Genomic DNA, 12,185 nt, shown 5'->3' with positions numbered 1-12,185 from the left:
GAGTGATGGTAGATAGCTCAATGTCCAGGTGGAGATCAGGGATAAGTAGTGTTCCCCAAGGGTCAGCGCTGGGGCTGGTGCTGTTAACATCTGCATTAATTACACTGACAGCTGGATCTAGTACACCCTCAGCTGATGATACCAAGCTGTGGGGTGGGGTCAACACACCTGAGGAATTGGATGCCATCCTGAGGGACCTGGACAGGCTTGAGCAGCTGGTCTGGGTAAACCTCACGAGGTTCAACAAAGCCAACTGTAAGATCTTGCACCTGGGTTGCAGCAACCCCCCACTACTGATAGAAGCTGGGAGATGAAAGAATTGAGCTCAGCCCTGCTGAAAAAGACCTGGAGGTGATGGTGGGTGGGAAGCTGGACATGAGCTGGCACTGTGCCTTCACAGCCCAGAAAGTCAACTGTAAATGGGCTGCATCGAAAGAAGTGTGGCCAGCAGGTAGAGGGAGGTGATCCTGCCCTTCTAATCTGTGCTGGTGAGACCTCACCTGGAGTCCTCAGTACAGGAGAGACATAGAGCTGTTGGGGTGTGCACAGAGAAGGCCACAGACATGATTCAAGAGATAGAACACCTCTCCTGCAAGGACAGGCTGAGAGAGATGGGGCTGTTCAGCCTGCAGAAGAGAAGGCTGCAGTGAGACCTGAGAGCAGTCTTCCAGTATCTGAAGGGGGCTATAGGAAAGAAAGGGACCAACCTTTTAGTAGGGCCTGTGGTGACAGAATGTTGGTGAACCTGAAGGCAAAAAAGCATGCTGACCTTTTGCCTTCAGGTTCACCAACAATTGGCGCCTAACGTGGGGCACACTTTTATGGTTGGACCTCAAAACTTCGCTGAAGCAACGGGAGAGTGCAGTCAGAATAAAAAATGGGAGATTTGTATACCAGATATAAGGAAAAATTATTTACTCTGAGGGAGGTGTGACGCTGGCGCAGGCTGCCCTGAGAAGCTGTGGATGCCCCATCCCTGAAGGTGTTCAGAGCCAAGTTGGATGTGGCCCTGGGCGCTCTGGTGGGTGAAAGCCTTGCCAAGAGCAGAGGGTTGGAACTTCATAATCTTTAAAGTCCCTTGTTGTGATACAAGAAGAATTTTTCAGAGCAGCAGCCATGGATCAAGATAAGGACTTCACAGAGCAGCAGCTGCAGAGCAGGATAAACAGCATGAGAAGCAAGGACACCTCTAGGAAAAGAATGAATGGATTGAGGCTTTGAAGGGGGGTTTTAGGGTTGTTATTGCAGTAGCTTTCCTCCAATTAGTGTGTGTGATTTTTGAACACCCTCGTCTGTCTGCTATAAAAGTATGGCTTTTCGGGCAATAAATGGACGCAGCTATATGTAACCATATTGGTGTGTGGCTGTTTGTCCTAGCGCGCTGACCTTTTGCCTTCAGGTTCACCAGCACTAGAACAAGGGGAAATGGTTTCAAACTAAAAGAGGGGAAATTAGACTTGACGTAAGGAGGATGTTTTTTACAATAAGAGTGGTTAGGCACCAGAACTTGCATGGAGAATTGGTGGAAATTCCATCCCTGTCAACACTCAAGGTCAGGCAGGACAGGACTCTGAACAACGTGCAGGTGTATGGCACCTAAGAACCTCACATTTCTTAATTTCTTTTCCCTTTCTCCAAATTAAGATAATTACACAACTGTTATTTGAGGGTGCTTTAGAGAGAAAACAACAAACACCACAGCAACCAACAACTTGGCTACAAATTAGCTGTCTTCCACCTCCTTATTTATCCCAGTATTTCTCTACCTATTCCTTTTCATCTTTATCTCGGTACAGTTCTGCTTAGGTTGGTTACAATCTCAGCTTTCTAAGCATCTGGCACTTACATTAAATTAAGTAGACTCTTTGCTTGAAAGGAAAGATTATGTCTGCAGATACACAGAACAGTGCAGCTCTGTTGGTTTTACTTGCTTTCCTCACACACAAATTGGTTTTGGACCAATGGCAGTAAATCTAAAGTGCTATGCAAGTTGCAACTGATTTTTAAGGAGTTCCTCACTGAGGGCTTTAATCCACTGCAAACTTTAGTGTGCTACTTAAATCACTCCAGTGTACGTGCCTCTATATGTACATTTTGACTCCATTAATACTGCTTACCTTAAATACTCTAATCTGAGCAATGACTTGAAAGCTTCAAGAAAACATTTTTAGCACTTTTTCCTTTCATATTTTCAGGCCTAGTGCATTAGTTCTGCAGATTCTTGTTGGATTCACTGATCTGTTTTTTCAGGTGCTTCATACAAACAGCCTACATCACAGGCCTCATGAAATCAACTTAAGGGCCCAGAGCACACTTATGTGTTAAAGGAGCTCTTTGTCCTTAATCTTTTAGGACCACTGTCCCTGAGTATGTCAACATCCCTTGAAGTTGTTCAAGGCCAGGATGGATGAGGCCCTGGGTGCTCTGGTGGGTGACAGCCTTGCCAAGAGCAGAGGGTTGGGACTACATAATCTTAAAAGTCCCTTACATCCCAAGCCATTCTAGGGTCTGTGAAATTTATGTATGTCAGCACATTATACCAGCCTTTGTTGAGTTTTGTGTCCTTTCTGCAATCAGTTTCTGGCCAAGTATGAAACCTTTTCTGGGACTAGAAAAGACTGAGACTGATGCGTTTGGACCCAAGAGGAGGAAGTAACGTTTGTGGACCAAACCCAATTATGGAATTGCAATCAATTCTTCCATGCTTGCTTTAGATGAGTAAAGGTGAACAAAGCTGTTTACATGCCCTTCTGTTAGCACTGTGTCTCACTCCAGTTTAGGAGGGAGGCAAGGTTCTTTTGATATCTTATGCCCGGCGTGAGATTAAGAAGAAAAACATTCAAATGTTGATTCAACCAGTTTATTAGAAATAATAGACAGCTGAGGGAATGGGGAAGGGAGAGCGGCGAATATCAAAATTAAGGTGATGGGGACGGGAAAGTGGGCGATAGGAAAGGTAGAAAAAGGGCAAGAATTCCATAAAAGTGGGGATAGTCACCTCCTGGATGCAGCAGTGTCCTGTTGCACGTTGTTTCGTTGGTCTGGGGCAAAATAAGCATAGGGGAGAGCAGCAGCAGAGTGGCAGGCCGCAAGCAGCAGATCGGTGCAGCACAGAGCAGGCGGTGGAAAGAGCAGTGAAGTCTCAGGGAGCAGAGAGATCTCACGAAGCAGCGAGGTCCCACGAAGCAGAATCTCGAGCAGCGTTTGGAGCAGCAAGCCCAGAAGAGTCAGTTGGCAGCAGTAGGACGATGATGGAGGAGTCTGAAGCCAGATACCTAGAAGTTCTTCAGCATGCAGGCATCTTCTTCAGCATGCAGGCGTTCACGTAGTGAGGCATCTGATGTCAGAAAACCTCCTTGTTCACAAAGTGAGGCATCTGATGTCAGGAAACATAAATTCATGGTCTGTTCATGCTCTTTTCATCCTACTTCTTCCCAGTCTACGTGACATTCCAGGGAGGCTTGGGTCAGAGTGATGTGAATACCTCGGAGATGGCCCTCTTCCTTGAGGTAGGCCCACCAAAAAGACCACTTTATGGCCATTCATCTGCATCTTATCTCCCTTTCGTAGCTCCTGGACTTGTCCATCTGTCGCCCTCAAACAAAGGGATTTCTTGAACCTTGGCTAAGGCTTGCCTGGACTTGTCCTTTTCAGCAAACTTTGAGGCAATAATGTAAAAAGCATGGCCTCTTACACACTGCAACAATGGAAACCTCACCTTTGCAAAACCAAGTGTCAGGAGGAATGTGGTCTCAAAGGCAAAATTCATTTTGAAGTAATTAATGAGTTGGATCCTCCCAAACTTCCTCAAAAAACAAAACAAAACAAAACCAACAAAAAAAGCCCCAAACATAAAAAACAAACTCACCCAAAAATGTTTATATTTAGCTGAAAGGGTGTGGGGTGGGGTGCCCATGTAACCATTTTCCGTATCTGAATCTTGTTGGATTGGCCTTGCACTGGGCTATACACCCATCTTCTGCTGTTGTGGACAGAAATACGAATCAAGAGGATTGCTGCAATTGAGACAAGAACTAAAGTCGAGAGTCCTGCTGCTATGATCCTTCTTCCCACCCTTGCACAAAGGGGTACCAGTATTAAATGGGATTTGTGTCGCTTCGTAGCCCAAGTAATAAAAACAAGCTTGATCCGAAACCATGACATCCAGCATCTCCTTGAAAGTCCCGAGGGATGGGGCATCAGCCACATCTCTGTGCAACCTGTTTGCACCTTTCATCAAACCTTTCTGCACCTCTGTTAGCTCCTGTAACAGTAACAATTACTTTTCTGTTAAAAGTCATGCTCAAAAGCTTGTTGCTTGTTCAGATCCTGGGGTGTCCTTACCAAGTACCAAAACTTGGTTACTCTGTGCCTTCAGGAGTTACTATCTCCTACACTAAGCCTATTAAGGACACCTCAGATCTTGAAGTCTCTCATCTTAGGTGTTAATTTTACCTGTAAACAATGAAAACACTAAGTAGAAAACAAGGGTCATGCTGTACACTGATGGATAACTCTTCGGCCCCTTTTGTTCAGTCTTTATGCAAGGTGTCTATATCCCTCTCTGCAAGTGCTACTTTGCTGAGTCTGTACGCTATATTGCAATCTGTATTTTCTCTATCTACTTGTCAGGATGCAACAGTTACAAGGTGGAAATGTAGGTAGCTGTTAGGAACCCAAAATAAACCTGTAGGCTGGCTAACCTGCCTACAGGGTTGGAGAGACCCAAGCTAGGAGAGTGGCAGAGAGCCAGGCATTAAGAAACTCTCATAAATTTAATGAGCAGATTGCCTAAATATGAATGTGCTTTTTGGCAGCATACTCTACTTTTCACTGCCCTAATGTTGCCCAGGAGCAGTCAGGCTTTCTATTTGGGGGATCTTAGTCTCACAGAGGGCAGGTACAACTCCCTCTGCGGATTTTGAGGCACAGATGAAAGAGTGGTTGGAGAGGCTATTAGTAGATTGTTCTTCCTCGGTGCTTTGGAGGACTGGCTCACAAAGTGCAGAGCCAACACATCTTGGAAAGTCATTGAGTGGGCATGCCAAATGATCCCTTGTTTTGCTGAAGTGTTGGGCCAGATGCGCCAGTACTCTAAAAGGAGTTTAAAAAAAAATCCCTTTATTAAGGGATTTTTATTTAAAATGTCCCTTTATTCAATGTCTGCTTCTTTGTCTAGGAGTCACTAAAGCACTCTGAGCTTCTGCCTACTAGTACTGACACTCAGCATTAATACATCAAGGCAACAGCTCAAACAGGAGCGGTGTAATGTGTGTTGTGAAGTAAACAAGTGGTTTAGGCAGGCAAGCAAAGAGTCAAAAGCCCAGCTAGATGTGGTCTGACTGCAAATGAGAGTCACAGCCCTTGGAGACTGCCTCCGTCCAGAACTTTTCTTTGGAATGACCATAGATCTCAAATGCCGAAACCTTTATCCTTTTGTAACTTAATCTTAACTACCCTTTATTTTATCCCAGCTTTTCATCCCAGCACAGTGCCCAGATTATGCAGGCTGGAAGTACATGGAACATGCTGTGTGCATGAGTAGATGTCACTTTCAGTTTCTCCTTGAATATATTTTGGAGTGTTGGAAGACTTTATTTCAGTCTTTTATTACTTGTTGATTTGCCAAAGTGAAAGAGAAATATTAAAGAGATTTGGCCAGTGCTGCATGTACTCCTAAAGGAAATGGAGCTAAAGTGTTTCCCCAGATGGAATTTTCCTCCAGTGCTGCAGCTCTATAGGAGTTTTTTTCGGTGCCTGTTGTGGCTTCACCACCGTTCCTTCCCCCACCCTTTAGTGGATCTTCCCACTTCCCAGACTGAGTATCGCATCCAGAATAATGTAATCCATTTTCTATTGAGAGATTTGCTATGAGATTTTTTTTTTAGATCAGAACACACGTGAGTTTCTCTGTATAGAATGGGCTGAAATCACAGTTTAGAAATGTACGGGGATGAAGGGAGCATGAAAGCAAGGAACATAAAATACTGCGTAGTAATGGCAGCTCTGTGCATTCCTCTTTTTATGTATCCTAGTGTAAATTAAAAGTAAATCCACTGATACTGAATCAGAATTGCTTCTTTTTGCCAGAAGACCCTTACTAAGGATTTGGAAGGAGGTATTCCTTCTACAACACATGGAGTCCTCTGAGGAGAGAGATGATTGGCAGATGCTGTTAATGGTAGATAACTGTATGCTAAGAAGAATAGAAAGGGTCAATCATCGAAGAATAAAGAGAAATGAGAATAAAACAAAAAATAGAGGGAGAAGAATGGAATCATACCAAGGAAAAATGACAAAGAAAATAGGAAAAGATGACAGTGTCACTTCAGAAAAAAGTAATGTTAAGTTAATGATTAGAGGTCCTGCATCAAAAGCTTCACTACAAAAAGGCATTTTTCGAGCTTATACAAAGTTCTACTTTTAAGGATGGCGTTTTGATAATCCAATAAACAAATGCAGATATTCATGATGCCAAATCCAACAGAAAACCATCGGATGGGCTCTGTTAAATGCAGTGGCTGTTGGCTCCAGCCTGTAACAAATGATGCTTATTCAAAAGGTACGTTATTGCCCAGTATGGGGCTTCTCGGTCAATTTAGTTTCTCATCAAAAGACAGCTCACAAAAAGCAACACAGCCTGGTAAAAAGAGCTGACTCAGTACCAGATTATAAAATGGCATACGACAATAATATTAAATCTCCTGAAAGACCCGTCTGCAGAGAGAGACACACACACCTTGACAGTTTGGGGAATTGAATTGCAAACAGTCTACAAAAATTGTACTTGTGGAAGAAGCTGTGGGAAACCGTTTCTGAGTCTTCTGAGCCATAAGAACACCACTTGAAGCACAAGGCAGTGCTGCGTTTCTTACGTTGGCTATTGGCATTTCTGCATCCATAACAGCCCTTTTAAATAGGCCTGGCTATTTGTGGTTGATGGACAGCGCCTCTATATAACATGGGTAATGTCATAAGGCAGTGGTACAGCTGCTGTTCAGACAGCTAGGTGGGATCACTCACATGTATTTCCTCCCCAGGAGAAACACAGGAGAGTCACTCACACTACTGGATATTTAACCTCAGTGTAATTGTGAGCTGTTTGTTGTAAGCAGTATTGTGACTTCTCTGCTCTTCTCTAAACAAACGTCACCCAAAATTGAAGGCATGCAAACTTGCAATATATTACCTAAAGAAAAGCTAATTACTTGCAGAGATGGATTGAAAATTGAATTTCACTGATGGATCTTTTCGCAGTTCGCTCCAAACATTCATCATTCACAAAGAAACTGCAAAGAACGGTTTCAAGCAAACGACTGAAAGTAATTAAGTTTTACAGAACCCATATTGCAAGTTATCCATGGTTCTGCTGACTCTTCTTTTCTATCTTTATTTTTTTCCCCTGCTTCAGATCTGCATTTGTAGAAGAGAAATCAAGAAGTGGGTGTACCCAAAGGTAAACGCGCTGTGATCTGCCACAGGTGATGCCTACCTTTCATTAGATTTTAAAACACGGAGTACTGCAGTACACAGCCCTTGAGCCAAAAGGATGAAGCAAAGCCGTCAGAAAAGAAAAGAACGCTATAAAATCAGATCTACATCTGTGAATGGAGAAAAGCAGCTCCAGCGCTGTCTGAAACTGAGATGTATAAAGCCTTACAAGTGCAATATCAAAAGTGTCCACTTGGTGGTCACTCGTGCCTTCGGTGGCGATGCTTTTTAGTATCCACGAATCGGTTGTTTGCTTTTCGTGGTCCAAGAGTGCTCTGAACACACCTGGGCCGCATTTTAAACACCACAGCAACACAAGATGCACGGTTGTGGGCCTTGGTTGTCCTAGATCTGTACTGTCAGTGACACAACTTTAAAGCCTGCTTGGTGCAAACAGCTAAACTAATTTCAAGAGGTTCTGAAGCAATAGGACTGGATGGGTTTTTGTTTAGATGACAATATGGTAACTCTCTTGACAATATCCAAGCCATAGCAAAATCCTCTTGACAAAGACACTGGAATGTAATCCATTCATCTAAATAGATGTAGCACTTAACTTTCTTACTATTAACTTTCTTACTAAGGTACCACATATTGAAATGACTGCAGCGCTGTTAATGCTATATGTCTATTGTGTAACATAAGCTGCCTGGCTCAATTAGAAGTTTTCTCTTTTTTCTTCCTACGTGACCTTACTAGAACTTCAGAACATTTCCAGAATTGCTTCAGGATCTCATAAAGGGAGACTACAAAGAGCCAGATTCAGTACTGCTACAATGAGATCACTGGGCCTGAGTTTGGTGCAAAGCTTAGAAACTGCGTATATAAAGACAAGAAAAGAACTGCAGCATTTCTCTCTTTGTTCTCCTTTCATACCGTACAGACAGACATGTCTCCCTTTCACACACGACGGAAGTACAGTGCGCCACACACTGCCAGATTCCATTGGTAATTACCCCACCGTGCTGGAGACGTTTTTCTCAAGTCACTAACTCTAATCCCTTGTCTCCAATTCTGGCAAAGATAATTTCACTTATAATTCAGCTTATAAACTGATTGAGCTGCATCTTACGCTTAATTAAGCTGTTTTTCTTCTTAATGACTGGTGGAATGAATGGACAAGAGATGTAGCAGAGAAGCATGGACAAGTCTGTGTTGGGAATCATTGTTGGATATATGGACAAATATTCCAGAATTCCTTATAATGTGAATGATAGAAAAGCTTTTTCTGTCTGAGCACTTTCTCTAGTTTATATCAGTGCATCAATCCATATATTTCCCTTGTCCACAATGCTATATACTCTGCACTTTATATTCTGCCCTTTTTCTGCTTCTGGCTTGCAGCGTGACCCGCTAAACTCAGTGCACACAACTTCTGTGAGCAGTTTGCAACATATTCTTTTTGATTAATGGCATAAATGAGAAAATACATTTGGATTCCTCTTCTGGAGTCAGTACTCTGCGGGGGAATTTCACTGCCTAAAGGACATGTTCAAATGTGTGTCAGACCTTATGATGTTTTTCTGTTACTCAACCTCACCGCAGCAAATCAGAAAGAAATATTCATGCGTTAACATTTATTTTAAGGTGCATTTGAACAGCACTTGAAAGTTCCCTGATCTTGTGGGAGGAAAGTGGGAGAGCTGTGTGTGCCCTGGCCTAGCCAAAATGTACCCTATTTCCGGAGACAACCTAGAGCCATTGACAGAAGGTGACATAATCAATCAAACCAAACTATAATTCCTCATAAACCGGTTTTACATTTCATTAACTAGAGTGCCAAGGTACTTCTTAATCATCGATTTATTTTTTCTTTTAATCTCCCCCAAATTAATTAAGTAGTTAGGGAAGTGAGGACTTTCAGCCTAATGTAGCCCGGGCAACACAGCTTCTAGCTGAAGTCGATGAGAAAAGTGTGGACTCAGCACATCCCCACACCGAGGACTCCTCATGGTCCCAGCTTGGCCGTGCACCATGACTGGACACCGTGCCAGGCTCCTCCATACAGCCGTGCCAGGGCACCTCGCTGCTGGGCACTGTACCCCCCTGCTGTTCCAGCTCTGAGCTGTCACTGGGGATGTGTGATTTTTCTGATGGGACCAACGCGATGCTGTATGTCTGTTCCAAGCAGTCATTCAAACTTTTTAGGTAATTTAATTGGATAGCAATTGATATAATTGTGCCAGGATTATTTTTACTGCTCTCATATTGCTAGCTGAGCTTCCACTAATTAATTTCCACAGAGCTTAAGTTTCAGTTTAAATGAGAAGAGGAATGTAGCTCCTTTCAGGAATATAGGAGTGAAATGTATAGCCACATCTGAATAGCCACATCTGAATGTACGTAGAAAACAAAGTCCCCTTGATGCAGGTGTCTTTCTGTTTAATTTTGCCTTGTTTTCCAAGGGAAAATTGCAATGGGGTAGAGAGACACTAAGATTTTACAGTGGCTGGGCTGGAGCTTACCATGTTAGCCAGAAGGTCTTCAAAGTTCAGGGGATCTAAAGCCAGCTTTCCATTTTGTAGCTGGCAACTGATTGCCAGGAAAGGCTCCCAATCCTCAAGCACTGAGGCTGTGATCTCTCACTGCATCCAAGTTTTCTGGATTGATTCTTGTTATGATCTAAAGAGATGCATACACGGGTATGTCTGTGTGTAGAGAGAGTTGTAGGCTCTTTACTCCAAGACCCAGTGCATTTCAGCTGCTGCCTAGAGAGGGAATGCAGACTACCTCCAAAACCTACAAGTACTGCCTGAAGTTCTAACCAAGCTGATGCACCTGCCATCGTATAGTTTTGGTAGTGCCTAAGCTATTGAACAAACAGCTCTGTGCCAAGCTGAATGGAAGCATTCTCCTGCCATGTGTGACCTTTTTCCAGCTAGGACACATCTCCATCTCAGGACTGCTCCAGATGCTGTTGCAGCTGATCTGCAGCTGTTTGGTGGCAGCAGCAGCAGCAGCCAGTGCTGGTTGGCTCAGCTCATGCCCTGCTGCTCCTCTCTATGGGGGGACATCAAAAGAACCCTCCTGCCTTTCCCCACATGCTGCCCAAAAAATGTCAAGACAATCCCACAAAACCTGTAGGAGAGCCTCAGAAAGTGTTTTGAATCATACTGAGAGGTAGGATTTAGCGTTTGGATTGTAGTCAGACTTCCCTTCTTGCTACATCCTCTGGAAATACACTGTATCCCTGCTGCCTCAAGAGGGGCCTTTCTCATGGTAGGACCAGAGAGCGAAAGAAAACCTGAGGAAGGTGGGTGTAGACGTGGAGAAACGAGGTGGGAGAAGGCAAAGCACAGACAGCAGAGGATGTGACAAGGCCCTCCAAGTGAAAAAGTTCCCCTCACACCTAATATCAAAATCTCCCCTCTTTTAGTTTAGAGCCATTCCCCCTTGTCCTATTGCTACCTGACTGTGAAAAAAGTTGTTTTCTCTCTTATTTATAATAAGTATTGGAAATCTGTCATGAGGTGTCCCCTCAGTTTGCTTGATCAAGCCCAGCTCCCTCAGCCCCTCCTCGTAGAAGGGGTGCTCCAGCCTTCCCCTGATCGCCTTAAATTAGCCAACTAACAAAATGTGCTCCTGGGCAGCATACACAAGGCTTACACATTAAAATTAGTCCACTGCATTATTCTCTAGTTTTCTGTCCATGGGGCAGAGTGCTATTCTTATTCAAAAATTTACCCTCCAAATGATTTCCTTAGCCATAATTCATCTTCCTGCTATAGGATTGCAAGTAGCCTGAAGTAACCATCCATACAAAGGAAAGAAAACGAATTTGGTCATTTCTTCACTATATCTGGAAGCAGACCTGAGTCAGGCACTGTAATTTCTTTGCTCAGAGGGCAGTGAGGCGCTGGCACAGCTGCCCATAGAAGCTGTGGTGCCCCATCCCTGTAGGTGCTCCAGGCCAGGTTGGATGGGGTCCTGGGCAGTTGAGCTGGTGGGGGGAGCCCTGCCCATGGCACGGGGTGGGGCTGGGTGGGCCTTGGGGTCCCTTCCAGCCAAAGCCATGCTGTGATCCTCTGACTGCACCGAGATGCCTGCTGCTGTCCCGGGCTGCCTTGGAGCCATGAGGCAGCAGCAGCGCAGAGCTCTTCGGCGGCACGGGATGGGGCAGTGGAGCGGCGGGAGCTGCTGTGAGCAGCCCAAAGGGCAGCGCATCATAGGGGTAGCGTTAGTAAACGGGCACCCATCGCCGGCAGAATAAAAGTGGACGAGAAGTTACTGCAGAATAAACAGCTTCTTCTTCTTCTTCTTTCTTTTTCCTTCTTCATTTTCTTTTCTTTTCTTTTTTTTTTTTTTTTCCTTTTTTTTTTTTTTTTTTTTTTTTTTCTCCTCCTATTTAACGGGAGCTTTCTCCAAGAGCCGTCCATCTTCGGGCTGCCCCTTTCAGAGTGTCAGGCAGCCGCCGGGATGAGGAAAGGCTCCCACAGCAGCCCCCGCCCGCTTTCAAAACCCCTTTTATTCCCGGGTGCGAAACTTGGAGGGGAAGGAGGAGGTGGAGAGGGGGGAGAAGCCGCCGAGCAGCTCCATCGGCGGTGGCAGGGGCCGCTTGGCACGGGGAGAGCAGACAAAAGAAGGCGGAACTACGTGGCTTCAATTCAAAAGGAGAGCTCCGGGCTCCGCAGGGACGGCACCGGCCCGGGGCGGGGGCGGCGGCCGCGGGGAGGCGGCGTGGTGGGGCGGGGGGC

This window comes from Excalfactoria chinensis, chromosome 2, assembly GCF_039878825.1.
Source record: "Excalfactoria chinensis isolate bCotChi1 chromosome 2, bCotChi1.hap2, whole genome shotgun sequence".
In the NCBI taxonomy this organism is placed as follows: domain Eukaryota; kingdom Metazoa; phylum Chordata; class Aves; order Galliformes; family Phasianidae; genus Excalfactoria; species Excalfactoria chinensis.
This window is presented reverse-complemented; position numbering follows the sequence as displayed.